This window comes from Oncorhynchus tshawytscha, linkage group LG11 (genome assembly GCF_018296145.1).
Source record: "Oncorhynchus tshawytscha isolate Ot180627B linkage group LG11, Otsh_v2.0, whole genome shotgun sequence".
Classification (NCBI taxonomy): domain Eukaryota; kingdom Metazoa; phylum Chordata; class Actinopteri; order Salmoniformes; family Salmonidae; genus Oncorhynchus; species Oncorhynchus tshawytscha.
This window is the reverse complement of record NC_056439.1, coordinates 33,090,157-33,105,996: the sequence shown is the minus strand read 5'-3', so window position 1 is coordinate 33,105,996 and position 15,840 is coordinate 33,090,157.

Sequence of the window (15,840 nt, the reverse complement as noted above, 5' to 3'; positions counted from 1 at the left end):
TATTATTACTGTGTCATTGTGTTTCCATGTGGATTCAATTAATACAATATGTAGTTGCATGTTTGTAGATTTACTGATATTTAAAGGCAGTGTTTCAGTACTATAGTGTACTTGCTAGGTCTGTAGACTTACAAGTGTTAAGAAATTTGTACTTTTTATACATATTTGACTTATGTTTCCACAATGGACATGGGATTTAATCGTCTCTATAGGTGAGAGAAAGATTCATTCGTATCAAGTGTCTTATGTAAATGTAAATACGCTACAATTACATTTGGATACCCTAAAGTGTTTAAGACCAAATAAATAACCTAATAACATGTAAATATTGCAAATGACCAGAAACTTACAAAAAAAGCTGTTTAGATGTTTGTGTGCCTATTGCTATAGTCTATGGCCTACTGTCATCTTACTTCCATAGACACCATATTTTGAGTGGTTATTTGATAGTCCAGTTGATAGATTAAAGCTGCACTTAACTTCATCTTGTGACGTCTTGTTTCGTTATAACTGATTGTAAGTTGCTCTGGGTGAGAGTGTCTACTAAATTACTTAAATGTAAACAAGCACAATTTTATTTTATTGAATTATTTCACAATTAGTTTCAGGCATTACCAAACATTTAGTAAATATAATTGACACTTGAAGTACTAATGTTTGTAACAACCCATATAAAGTATTCTGCCTCAATTCTGAGCCACTAAGGTACCTCTAATCCATGTCATTAAAGACAGCTGTTTGAAGTCCTACAAACTGTTGCTCACATTGTTCACTGAAGCCAATACAAGTCAACTTTCTAAGGCCTGCATTCATTCTGCGGGCAGCGCGGATGCGAACAACTGCCTTGTCTTAAAAACAGACACAATGCATTCCCTCCTAATGAGTAATGCCCAATGTGACCTCATATCAGAGTTGTGCCACCAATGCAAAATTCCACAAACCCGTTGACTTTTTCTTCCAGGCACCGGCCCGCTCAAAGCGTGTTAGTCACTTTACAAACACACACGCTCACACACACCGTGACACCACAACTATGAATGGTGTGGTTCCTCTCCCTGTTATCTGATAGAGAGCCGCCTGCTGTTAGCTCAATCCAAGCCTTTCAACTTCAAACCTGCCATGACATTCAGCCATGATGATTGATTATAAATCTATCAAAAGACTATCATTACAATACCCTTAAATGTACGAATAAACATGCTGTAGCTACAGCTTTGACTTCTTATAAACATAAATTAATAGGAATTTTAAAAATCCAAAAGGAGTTCGCATAGATTGAGAATTGAAGCTTTTTATTAAAGTCAACTGTTTCATGTTAATGTTAATGTGACAATTCACAAAACAAACATTTAATTGAATAACCTGCTAGACACCCAAGCACCAATTGCATCTGAAATGACAACATTAAAGAAATTAAAACATTTGTTTTTTTAGGTTCATAAGGAGGATTGGGGAATACAAACGGAGGTAATCATTTAATAGATCATCTTCCTCCATGAATTTACTTAAAATGTCAACTAAATTAAAAAGCCACCGGTTGAACCAAAGTGCTTTGTTCAAGTCAATTTGTTTTCAAATTTTAAGTACAAGACTTGGTAATGTCTGATATGATCAAATAAAACAAAGAGAATTGTCTCAAATGTCCAACTGCCCCCAGGGTTTACAATGCTAAAGCTCCCATTGTGACAACATAGAAATAGGAAGGTAAATAGGTCAATCGAACTTGACCAAAACAATGGAATTGCCATGGAAACGTGTGGGGGCTGTGGGGAAAAGATCCTGAATCATCTCATTGCCCCCCAGCAAAATTAGACTACAGTGGCTTGTGAAAGTATTCACCCCCGTTGCATTTTTCCTATTTTGTTGACTTACAACCTGGAATTAAAATAGATTTTTGGGGGATTTGTATAATTTGATTTACACAACATGCTTACCACTTTAAAGATGCTAAATATTATTGTGAAACAATAAAGAAACAAAAAAACAAAAACTTGTGTGCATAGCTATTCCCCCCCCCCCAAAGTCAATACTTTGTAGACGCACCTTTTGCAGCAATTACAGCTGCAAGTCTCTTGGGGTGTCTCTATAAGCTTGGCACATCTAGCCACTGGGATTTTTGCTCATTGTTCAAGGCAAAACTTCTCCAGATCCTTCAAATTGTATGGGTACAGCAATCTTTAAGTCATACCACAGATTCTCAATTGGATTGAGGTCTGGGCTTTGACTAGGCCATTCCAATACATTTAAATGTTTCCCCTTAAACCACTCAAGTGTTGCTTTAGCAATGTGCTTCGGGTCATTGTCCTGCTGGAAGGTGAACCTCCGTCCCAGTCTGAAATCTCTTGAAGACTGAAGCAGGTTTCCCTCAAGAATTTCCCTGTATTTAGCGACATCCATCATTCCTTCAATTCTGACCAGTTTCCCAGTACCCTGCCGATGAAAAACACACCCACAGCATGATGCTGCCACCTCCATGCTTCAATGTGGGGATGTTGTTCTTGGGGTGATGAGAAGTGTTGGGCTTGCGCCAGACATAGCGTTTCTCCTTGATGGCCAAAAAGCTCAATTTTAGTCTTATCTATCTAGAGTAACTTCTTGTCACGACTTCCGCCGAAGTCGGGTCCTCTCCTTGTTCGGGCTGCGCTCGGCGCTCAGCGTCACCGGTCTTCTAGCCATCGCCAATCCACTTTTCATTTTCCATTTGTTTTGTCTTGTTTTTCCACACACCTGGTTTCAATTCCCTCATTTGCTTGTTGTGTATTTAACCCTCTGTTCCCCCATGTCTTTGTGTGGGATTGTTTATTGTAGTGCTTGTGCACATTCCCCGTGAGCGCACAATGGGTTATTTTTGTGCCCATTTATCTTGTTGTTCTGGATGCCGCTGGTTTTGCTTAATAAATATCTGGTTATTATCCAGTTCTGCTCTCCTGCGCCAGACTTCTCTGCTGCCAATTACGCACCCCACTACACTTCTCCATATGTTTGGGGAGTCTCCCACATGCATTTTGGCTAACACCAAACGTGCTTGCTTATTTTTTTCATTAAGCAATGGCTTTTTCTGGCCACTCTTCCATAAAGCCCAGCTCTGTGGAGTGTACGGGTTAAAGTGGTCCTATGGACAGATACTCCAATCTCTGCTGTGGAGCTTTGCTGCTCCTTCAGGGTTATCTTTGGTCTCTTTGTTGCCTCTCTGATTAATGCCCTCCTTGCCTGGTCCATAAGTTTTGGTGGGTGGCCCTCTCTTGGCAGGTTTGTTGTGGTGACATGTTCTTTCCATTTTTGAAATCATGGATTTAATGGTGCTCCGTTAGATGTTCGAAGTTTCGTATATTTTTTATAACCCAACCCTGATCTGTACTTCTCCACAACTTTGTCCCTGACATGTTTGGAGAGCTCCTTGGTCTTCATGGTGCCACTTGCTTGGTGGTGCCCCTTGCTGAGTGGTGTTGCAGACTCTGGGGCCTTTCGGAACAGGTGTGTATATACTGAGATCATGTGACAGATCATGTGACACTTAGATTGCACACAGGTAGACTTTATTTAACTAATTATGTGACTTCTGAAAGTAATTGGTTGCACCAGAATCCAAGATGGTATAGCAGTCAGACGTCTGTTTTTGTCTTGTCCCTTCCTGTCCCGTGTATACATAGTTTTATTTGTATATATTTCACATATATTTTCAATCTCAATTTCCATCTACGGACTGAACATACTCTCCTGCAACCCACCTCACCCAATGTGGTACGCATCTGATATTTTTATACATTAGAATTGGAACCCCCACCAGAAGCTAGCCAGCTAACTAGCTACTAGCTAGTAGTCAGTTAGCCACTGCTAGCGGTCATCACCGTTAATTCGGACATCAGCCAGCCTCAGCCCGGTCAATTCCTGCCAGTCTGCACAGCTTGATATCAACCCAGAGCATATCGTACTGCTTTTTCTCTACCACATCTACGGATTCCTACTGGAAGCTCTGAACCTTTACACCAGATCATCACAGCTAGCTAGCTGCTATCCGAGTGGCTACTCCTGGCTAATGTCTCTGTCCTGAAGCAAGCACCAGATAGCCTGGAGCTAGCCTCGAGCTAGGCCCATCTCCCAGCTAGCCGAAGAGGTCCATCAGCCAATTCTTGGGCTACAATACCACGTTTGCCAATTGGCCTGGACCATTTTCTGTCGACACGGCACACCTCCGATCCATCACGACTGGTCTGCCGATGTAACCGTCCAAGATGGTTTCAACAGGCTCTTCCGTTGCGACGTCCCCGGATGCCCATCTGCTAGCCCCGGCCCGCTAGCTGTCTGAATCGACCTGTCTCCAGCTCACCTAGCGTATTAGCACTACTGAATTAGCTCCCTGACTCATATATTGCTACTCACTGGACCCTATGATCACTCAGCTACACATGCCCCTAATGTCAATATGCCTTGTCTATTGCTGTTTTGGTTAGTGATTATTGTCTTATTTCACTGTGGAGCCTCCAGCCCTGCCCAATATGCCTTAACTAGCTCTTCTGTTCCACCCCCCACACATGCGGTGACCTCACCTGGCCTAACTGGTGCCTCTAGAGACAAAACCTCTCTCATCGTCACTCAATGCCTAGGTTTTATCTCCACTGTACATCCTACCATACATCTGTACATTATGCCTTGAATCTATTCTTCCGCGCCCAGAAATCTGTTCCTTTTACTCTCTGTTCCGAACGCACTAGACGACCAGTTCTTATAGCCTTTAGCCTTACCCTTATCCTACTCCTCCTCTGTTCCTCTGGTGATGTAGAGGTTAACCCAGGCTCTGCAGCCCCCTGCACCACTCCCATTCCCCAGGCGCTCTCATTTGTTGATTTCTGTAACCGTAAAAGCATTGGTTATGCATGTTAACATTTGAAGTCTCCTCTCTAAGTTTGATTTATTCACTGCTTTAGCCCACTCTGCCAACCTGGATATCCTAGCTGTGTCTGAATCCTGGCTTAGGAAGGCCACCAAAAATCCTGAAATGTCCATCCCTAACTATAACATTTTCCGATAAAATAGAACTGCCAAGGGGGGGGGGGTCGCAATCTACTGCAGAGATAGCCTGCAGAGTTTTGTCGTAGTGTCCAGGTCTGTGTCCAAACAATTTGTGCTTCTACTTTTAAAAATCCACCTTTCCAAAAACAAGTATCTCACTGTTGCCGCTTGTTATAGACCCCCTTCAGCCCCTAGCTGTGCCTTGGACATCATATGTGAATCTTCAGAGTTCAAACTGTTAGGTGACCTAAACTAGGACATGCTTAACACCCTGGCCATCCTATAATCTAAACTAGACTGCCCTCAATCTCACACAAGTTATCAAGGAACCTACAAGGTGCAACCCCAAATCCGTAACCATGGGCACCCTCTTAGATATCATCCTGACCAACTTGCCCTCTAAATACAACTCTGCTGTCTTCAACCAGGATCTCAGCGATCACTGCCTCATTGCTTGCGTGCGTAATGGGTCCGCGGTCAAACGATCACCCTCACTGTCAAACGCTCCCTAAAACACTTCAGCGAGCAGGCCTTTTTAATCAACCTGGCCCGGGTATCCTGGAAGGATATTGACCTCATTCCATCAGTAGAGGATGCCTGGTTATTCTTTAAAAGTGTTTTCCTCACCATTTTAAATAAGCATGCCCCATTCAAAAAAATTTAGAACTAAGAACAGATATAGCCCTTGGTTCACCCCAGACTTGACTGCCCTTGACCAGCACAAAAACATCCTGTGGCGTTCCGCATTAGCATCGAATAGCCCCCATGATATGCAACTTTTCAAGGAAGTCAGGAACCAATATACTCAGTCAGTTAGGAAAGCTAAGGCTAGCTTTTTCAAACAGAAATTTGCATCCTGTAGCACTAATTCCAAAACGTTTTGGGACACTGTCCATGGAGAATAACAGCTCCTCCTCCCAACTGCCCACTAAACTGAGGCTAGGAAACCCTGTCACCACTGATAAATCTACTATAATCGATAATTTCAATAAACATTTTTCTACGGCAAGCCATGCTTTCCACCTGGCTACCTCTACCCCGGCCAACAGCTCAGCACCCCCTGCAGCAACTTGCCCAACACCCCCTGCTTCTCCTTAACCCAAATCCAGACAGCTGATGTTTTGAAAGAGCTGCAAAAACTGGATCCCTACAAATCGGCTGGGTTAGACAATCTGGACCCTCTCTAAAATGATCTGCCGAAATTGTTGCAACCCCTATTACTAGCCTGTTCAACTTCTCTCTCGTATCGTCTGAGATCCCCAAAGATTGGAAAGCTGCCGCGGTCATCCCCCTCTTCAAAGGGGGAGACACTCTAGACCCAAACTGTTACAGACCTATATCCATCCAGCCCTTCGAAAGCCAAGTTAACAAAACAGATCACCGACCATTTCGAATCCCACCGTACCTTCGCCACTATGCAATCTGGTTTCCGAGCTGGTCATGGGTGCACCTCAGCAACGTTCAAGGTCCTAAACGGTATCATAACTGCTATTAATAAAAGACGGTACTTGTACAGCCGTCTTCATTGACCTGGCCAAGGCTTTCGACTCAATCATCACAATCTTATCGGCAGACTCAACATCCTTGGCTTCTCAAATGACTGCCTCGCCTGGTACACCAACTACTTCTCAGATAGAGTTCAGTGTGTCAAATCGGAGGGCCTGTTGTCTGGACCTCTGGCAGTCTCTATGGGGGTGCCACAGGGTTCAATTCTCGGGTTGACTCTTTTCTCTGTATATATCAATGAGGTTGATCTTGCTGCTGGTGATTCTCTGATCCACCCTTCTTTGGCCACTGTGCTGATAAACCTCCAAATAATCTTCAATACCATACAACACTTCTTCCGTGGCATCCAACTGCTTTTAAATGCTAATAAAACTAATTGCATGCTCTTCAACCGATTGCTGCCCGCTCCCGTCCGACTAGCATCACTACTCTGGATGGACTTAGAATATGTGTACAACTGAAAACACCTAGGTGTCTGGTTAGACTGTAAACTCTCCTTCCAGACTCACATTAAGCATCTCCAATCCAACATTAAATCTAGAATCGGCTTGCTATTTCGCAACAAAGCCTCCTTCACTCATGCTGCCAAACATACCCTCGTAAAACTGACTATCCTACCGATCCTTGACTTCGGCGATGTCATTTACAAAATAGCCTCCAACACTCTACTCCACAGACTGGATGTAGTATATCACAGTGCCATCCGTTTTGTCACCAATGCCCCATATACTACCTACCACTGCGACCTGTATGATCTCGTTCGCTGGCCCTCACTACATATTCGTCGCCAGACCCACTGGCTCCAGGTCATCTATAAGTCTTTGCTAGGTAAAGCCCCGCCTTATCTCAGCTCACTGGTCCCCATAGCAACACCCACCCGTAGCACGCGCTCCAGCAGGTATATTTCACTGGTCTTCCCCAAATCCAATACTTCCTTTGGCCACTTTTCCTTCCAGTTCTCTGCTGCCAATGACTGGAATGAATTGCAAAAATCACTGAAGCTGGAGTCTTATATCTTCCTTTCTAACTTTAAGCATCAGCTGTCAGAGCAGCTTACCGATCACTGTATCTCCACACAGCCAATCTGTAAATAGCACACCCAACTACCTCATCCTTATATTGTTATTTATCCTCGTTCTTTTGCACTCCAGTATCTCTACCTGCACGTCTATCAGTGTTAATCCTAAATGCAGTGTTAATCCTAAATTTAAATTATTTTGCCTATATGACCTATTTATTGCCTTACCTCCCTCCTCTTCTACATTTACACACACTGTTCATCGATTTTTCTATTGTGATTTTGACTGCAAAAACAACAACACTGATTAACAAACAAAGACATGAGGGGAAACAGAGGGTTAAATACACAACAGTTAATGAATGGGATTGAAACCAGGTGTGTAGGAAGACAAGACAAAAAAAACAATGGAAAATGAAAAATGGATCAATGATGGCTAGAAGACCGGTGACGTCGACTGCCGAGCATCGCCCGAACAAGGAGAGGCTTCGACTTCGGGCAGAAGTCGTGACATGAATACATATGCACGCACCACTTTTCTGTTTTTACTTTTTTTGAATTTTTCGAAACAAGTAATTTTTTGCATTTCATTTCACCAATTTGGACTATTTTGTGTATGTCCGTTACATGAAATCAATTTAAATGACAGGTTATTAATTATGGGAAAAATGCCAACTGGATTGGATACTTTTGCAAGGCACTGTACATTTAGGCTGTTTTTTATATGTGCATTTCACACTATGTTCAGATAAAAATCAGAGTATAATGCTTGTTGGATGTCAACCCCAACACATGTTCATGTCATCATCACCAATCAACTGTATTACTGTTAAAAAACGACGTTGACTACTGTAGTAACTTGACAAGGAATGCCTACACGCAATTCAATATTACTTTCCTTTGAACCTAATAAATAAAAGGTGTTCAAATACAGCAAAGCGATACAGCCCCAGAACAACAATAACTACTAAGACATGACATATGGGGTGTAGTAGGATACACAATGGGCTGGGTGTTTCTCTTCTCATCACTAATCTTGAAAAAACACATACTAAAAACTTGGAAATCAATCAATCCACCCTCATTAACACAATGGAAAAATCTAATTGTAATGGGTCCTAGGTGTAGCTGGTGTAGAGAGTCAGGCATAGGACAGCAGATATGAGTAATCAATCGTACTTTACTCAAACTTTACTCAAAAATGTAAAATATACAAGGTAACAAATACACGTACACCATGACAGACCGAAAATACAAAATAAACAATCACTCACAAAAACCATGGGGGAACCAAGGGTTAAATAATGAACAAGTGATTGTGGAATTGAAAATAGGTGTGTGAAACAAAGACAAAACAAATGGAAAATGAAAAGTGGATCGGCAGTAGCTAGAAAGCCAGTGACGTGAACCGCCGAATGCCGCCCAAACAAGGAGAAGGACCGACTTCGGCGGAAGTCGTGACACTAATGATTTATTCCATTTGCTTTTTCTTGGTCACCCATGCCATTTCAATATTAAATCATTTGATTTTTCCATTGTGTCAATGATGGCGGATTGATCGACTTCCAATTTTTTGTGTGTTTTTTTCCAGTGTTACAGTGCCTTGCGAAAGTATTCAGGCCCCCTTGAACTTTGCAACCTTTTGCCACATTTCAGGCTTCAAACATAAAGATATAAAACTGTATTTTTTTTGTGAAGAATCAACAACAAGTGGGACACAATCATGAAGTGGAACGACATTTATTGGATATTTCAAACTTTTTTAACAAATCAAAAACTGAAAAATTGGGCGTGCAAAATTATTCAGCCCCCTTAAGTTAATACTTTGTAGCGCCACCTTTTGCTGCGATTACAGCTGTAAGTCGCTTGGGGTATGTCTCTATCAGTTTTGCACATCGAGAGACTGACATTTTTTCCCATTCCTCCTTGCAAAACAGCTCGAGCTCAGTGAGGTTGGATGGAGAGCATTTGTGAACAGCAGTTTTCAGTTCTTTCCACAGATTCTCGATTGGATTCAGGTCTGGACTTTGACTTGGCCATTCTAACACCTGGATATGTTTATTTTTGAACCATTCCATTGTAGATTTTGCTTTATGTTTTGGATCATTGTCTTGTTGGAAGACAAATCTCCGTCCCAGTCTCAGGTCTTTTGCAGACTCCATCAGGTTTTCTTCCAGAATGGTCCTGTATTTGGCTCCATCCATCTTCCCATCGAATTTAACCATCTTCCCTGTCCCTGCTGAAGAAAAGCAGGCCCAAACCATGATGCTGCCACCACCATGTTTGACAGTGGGGATGGTGTGTTCAGGGTGATGAGCTGTGTTGCTTTTACGCCAAACATAACGTTTTGCATTGTTGCCAAAAAGTTCAATTTTGGTTTCATCTGACCAGAGCACCTTCTTCCACATGTTTGGTGTGTCTCCCAGGTGGCTTGTGGCAAACTTTAAACAGCACTTTTTATGGATATCTTTAAGAAATGGCTTTCTTCTTGCCACTCTTCCATAAAGGCCAGATTTGTGCAATATACGACTGATTGTTGTCCTATGGACAGAGTCTCCCACCTCAGCTGTAGATCTCTGCAGTTCATCCAGAGTGATCATGGGCCTCTTGGCTGCATCTCTGATCAGTCTTCTCCTTGTATGAGCTGAAGGTTTAGAGGGACGGCCAGGTCTTGGTAGATTTGCAGTGGTCTGATACTCCTTCCATTTCAATATTATCGCTTGCACAGTGCTCCTTGGGATGTTTAAAGCTTGGGAAATCTTTTTGTATCCAAATACGGCATTAAACTTCTTCACAACAGTATCTCGGACCTGCCTGGTGTGTTCCTTGTTCTTCATGATGCTCTCTGCGCTTTTAACGGTCCTCTGAGACTATCACAGTGCAGGTGCATTTATACGGAGACTTGATTACACACAGGTGGATTGTATTTATCATCATTAGTCATTTAGGTCAACATTGGATCATTCAGAGATCCTCACTGAACTTCTGGAGAGAGTTTGCTGCACTGAAAGTAAAGGGGCTGAATAATTTTGCATGCCCAATTTTTCAGTTTTTGATTTGTTCAAAAAGTTTGAAATATCCAATAAATGTCGTTCCACTTCATGATTGTGTCCCACTTGTTGTTGATTCTTCACAAAAAAATACAGTTTTATATCTTTGTTTGAAGCCTGAAATGTGGCAAAAGGTCGCAAAGTTCAAGGGGGCCGAATACTTTCGCAAGGCACTGTAAGTTACACTAGCTTCAGACAGCTGAAAATACAATATATTTGGTTGTGGAAAATATATTTCACAGGGGTTTAGATGGTACAATAATTCTCTACACTATACTTGCTTGTTTTGACACAAAAAGTGATATTAGGCAAACTATTAGAATTTTAGCAACCAGGAAATGGCGGAGCAATTTCTGCATAGGACATCTTTAACTATATGTTCAAGTAAAAGCCTTGGGTAGGGAGTTGATACAATTCCAAGCCTGGAAAGTTAAAACCACCCCCAGACTTGGGAAGATGTATAACTTTATTTTTTATTCTATGAATTTTATTTGCCCATATAAAGTCTGTTATCACCTATTATACTTTTTTAAAGAATGTCTTCGGTGGGGTAAATGCATTTACTGAAATAAATACAACATTCTAAAGAGGTTTATTCCATCTGTAAGATTTATGGGAAGATTATTCCATTTAATTAGATCTGCTTTCATATTGTGGAGTAATGGAATAAAGTTATTTATATATTTGTATTTTGTTGTCACTTATTAAGCATCCTAAGTATTTAATATTTTTTGTGGTCCACTTAAAGGATTGCTGTACATCGTGAGTTATTGTTTTCTTTTTCCTTTTGCCATTATTTTCAGATTTTTCAAAATAAATACAACGTTCTACTTTAATTTTATAACCTGAGATCATTTTAGTATTCTGAAAATATTTCAGCAAAGGGGACATTGAGTTTTCAATGTTGGTCAGGTATGTCAGGCGATCACCTGCAAATAAGTTTAGTTTATATTAATGTTTACCTGTTACGTTTGTGTCCTGTCTAATTCTTTCTGCAAGCGGCTCTATTGCCAGTACAAACAGGAGGGGGGAGTGGGGATATCCCTGTATTGTGCCCCTTTTCTAAAAGCAAATTCATCAGATAATTTATTATTTTTGTATATTAGCTTTACAACATTTATACACTATTTTTTAGAAAATGTATTATTGCAGCTGGAAAGTTGAAAGCTTCCAAAGTTTTGAATAGAAAGGGCCATTCAAGAATGTCAAAAGACTTTTCTGCATCAAAAGACATTTTTTGATAAATCTATATCTTGTTTTTTGGGGGTATTGTATTCAACTCAAACATTGTTCTTGTATTTGTTTGTGTCTATTTTTATAAACCCTGCTGGACTTAATCAAGTCTGGTAAGACCTTTGCCATTCTATTACTTATAAGCTTTGTTATTATTTTACTGTCACAATTTATTCAACTTATGGGTCTTTAATCAGCAGGGGACTCTCCAGATTTTCCTGGTTTTAATATAACTGAAGCATCTGTTTGATACATGGAACTAGGAGTACTGAATTGAGTGACATGTCTTGTCATTTGTGTAAATAGGGGGGCTACTTTGTCCCAAAATATTACATAGAATTCTATGGGAAAGCCGTCCATTCCTGGTGCTTTTCTCCTGCTAATGTTTTAACAGTATCTAATATTTATTCTTGGTGTCACGTACGTGAGGAGAGATGGACCAAGGCGCAGCGGATGTTGAGTTCCACATATTTATTATAAAGTGAAACTTAGCAAGAACAAAACAAATAAATCAATAAACTAACAACAAAACGTGACTATGTGGTGCACATGCACAAAACACAAGAATAATATCCCACAAACACAGGTGGGAAAAATGCTACCTAAATATGATCCCCAATTAGAGACAACGATTACCAGCTGCCTCTAATTGGGAATCATACAAATCACCAACGTAGAAAAATAAACTAGAACACCACATAGAAATAATAAACTAGAATACCCCCAGTCACGCCCTGACCTACTACACCATAGAGAAACAAGGGCTCTCTATGGTCAGGGTGTGACACTTGGGTGATCTCTGTTTTTAGTGATTATTTTTTGTCTGCTGATAGTTGCTTCAGAGTTGTTGAGCCTAAGAAGGCTATAGGATCCATTGAACCATTGTTTATTCCAATTTATATACATTTTCATAGAAGCTTTTAAAATTATCATTAATTGCATTGTTGTTTCTAATTACTGCTTTTGTATCTTTATCTTAAACATATATAACTGGTTTAGCATGTATTTGTTTTGTGAGAGCTGTGAGATATTTATCAGGTTTATTTGTACTTTATTTGAGTTTAACCTGTAGTCATTGGCTCTCTTCAGAAGTAAAAGTTTGTATTCCTGCTTAAGTTCAGAAATGTATGGACTTTTTCTAACATCCTTTATCCTTCATTTATTTTCTAAATCAGATTGAACTTTTGCCGTATGAGATTATCAATGCCCTAATGTATGCCTTCAAGGCATCCCAAATGATATCGGTTCGGCTTTTCTTCTATGTCTACAAATTGTAGTGGTGAAGGTTTAATTTTTTCCTTTATGTATTTAATACATGTATTTAATTAATACATCATGGATTTGACGAATATCCACTTTGTTAGATCAGATTTGATGAACGTGTCCCAATATGGTGTCTATCTCCTATCCCCCAGGGTCTGCGTTCCAATGACTCCTTTAACGCATCTATACGGAAAATCAAAAGACATTCTAAGTAAGAAAAGAAAACCATAACATTTTGGTATAGTTGTGTTGTTTGTGTAATGTCAACAGGCTTTACAAGCATTTCCCATAATAACATCTGCTAAATATGTGTATGTGACCAATACAATTTGATTTGATTTGATATTTAAATACTGTTTTGTTTCCCCAAATACTAATAAGAGTTCGCATTGATTTTTGAGACGGGGGACAATGGGGGGATAGCTATTCTTGTTTGTTGATTATGAGAAACAATGTAATAAAAACATGTCCCTACATTTACATGTTGGAACTGTCATGGACTGTGTTATTGTGATGACCTGGTATAGTAGCCTACATCTTTATTGAGACTTCGATAGAGTATATATATATAAAAACAGAGAAAGTGAATGGAAAGGGGAATGTTTCAAAATGTTATACAATGTTGAAGATCAAGCATGAAAATCAAATGAAAGCATAACTATCATCACTAAGCCTGACAAAATGACATAATAAAGACTCAGTAGAGAAACAGTGTCATCTAGTGGACCTTTGAAGTAACATGCTGTAGAGAGGCGGTGGTGGGACTATTGCGCAAGATCCAGCTTTAAGCCGTTTGAATTTTCAGTTGATTATACACATGATAGTACAGCATGCATACAGCATTATTCTCCTAACATGTTATCGTATTTAAACAATCTGATATTAAATATAGTGACACAGTCATGTTGTTAATGAAAGTGCCATAGTCCTTATAGTCACAATACTGAACCTGAGCCTGTCCTCAAAACTTTTAAATGTTCCCCTATTATAAGATATTAAAACTGTGAGGTAAACAATAAATCATGTGAAGCTGCATGTATTTCATCACCTTGAAAATCATAATCTCCTGTTCAATTGTAGCAGCCATTCTTGCCTCAAACTATTCAATGGCTGCAGTTTTGGGCAGGGGAAAAACAGATATTTGCACATATTTATGAAATGTCTACAGAATTGCTTTGATTTATCTACAGTATGTGCTGTGCAACATCCCTTTGATATTACTGTAATGAAACAGCGTAAGCACATCACGCCTCATACTGGGTCTGGTAGACAAAGCCGGGAGCAAAAGCAAAGGAGCTGAAGACAATAGGAGCAAAGTGGTGGCACTGGGACCGTTATTATGCTTCATCTCCAATTTCTTCCTCCAAGATATGGGCTCTTTGGAACACTCATGTTGGGAGGGCGTAGGGAGCATAGGGAGGGAAACTTGAGAATAGAGAAGGCTGACTTTCGGCTGCCCTTCAGACAGCCACTCCTTGGCATAGTTTTGTGTGATCACCGGTAAATCTTTATTCATTATAATTGGAGCCCCCATTTAAAAGAGCAATTAAAGCAGATTAATCGAGCCCATCCCGTATAATGTCTTCTGTTAATTAGTTTGTCAGCACTGTTTTAATATCGCCTAATGACTTCATATTTCAGAGATGACATTCAGAGATGCGGAAGGAAAAGAAATGGCCTTATCAGAATGCAAAGCTTTAATGGGTGATGTACCCCACTGCCAGGCAAGGTCAGGGCTCTGTGGCCACTGGGGAGGGAGGGCATCCTGCAGGGTGGCACAAGGGACAATGCACTGCCTAACTCGCTCTCTCACTCACTCTCTCCGTCACACACTCATTTAGCCCTGAGAGAGCTCAACTCCACTGTGACTGTCATTACAGCTGGATCAGTCAGTGAGGAAAATGTGCCAACGAATAACAAACTGCCCTCTGGTTTTGGGTTCTACAATGTTGACAATTGTTGTAGTAACTGCTATATGGTATAAAATGATCCTCTAAATGGCCCCACCTCTCATCGTATGAGAAAGCCAAGCAGACAATAGGGGTTGGAGGTCATGCCCTCTACCCCACCTGTTTTGGAGTAAACAAACCCAGGTTCAAGATCAGGGAGGGAGGTAGATACTGTAGCCCTCTCTCTCCTCATCTGTTTATCCATCTGAGAAACCACCATATGTCAGTGTTCTCTACAGCCCAGAGCCACTGTTTGTAACTAATGCCTTCACAGCCAATTCAATGGACTCATTATGGATGGAATAGGTATTGGGATCTACTCTGTCTGTCACTATGGCAATGATGATCACCAGAGGTAATATAACAAAACCCTACAATGCGATATGGTAATGGCAGAGGTTTAAAATGGTTCTGACAATCCAACTCAAGAAGGAATTATTTCAATAAATCAAATATACTTTCTATTTGAAGTCCTCTTAAAGCTATTTGTTGTTAGTTAACACATTAAACTTGGTCACACCAGCCTGTGGTTTTCACAGCATAGAGAAAGAGAGATGGACAGGTGGAGTAAAGTTGATATAAAACAACACTTCAAAAAGCTCATCCAGCTTATTGCGACTGGTGTGCATCCCTGCTAATTTGAGTGTGTCCTCGCACCTCCACTCTCCTCTGCAAATTCATAAATCTCATTCCCATTATCCCACTAATTAGCCAGGATTGCAGGAGCATGTAATGCCCCTGCTTCCCAATAGATTGATTGGAGGACAGTCTCTTTGTTTTGAAATCACTTCCTGATTGATGTACAGAGCCC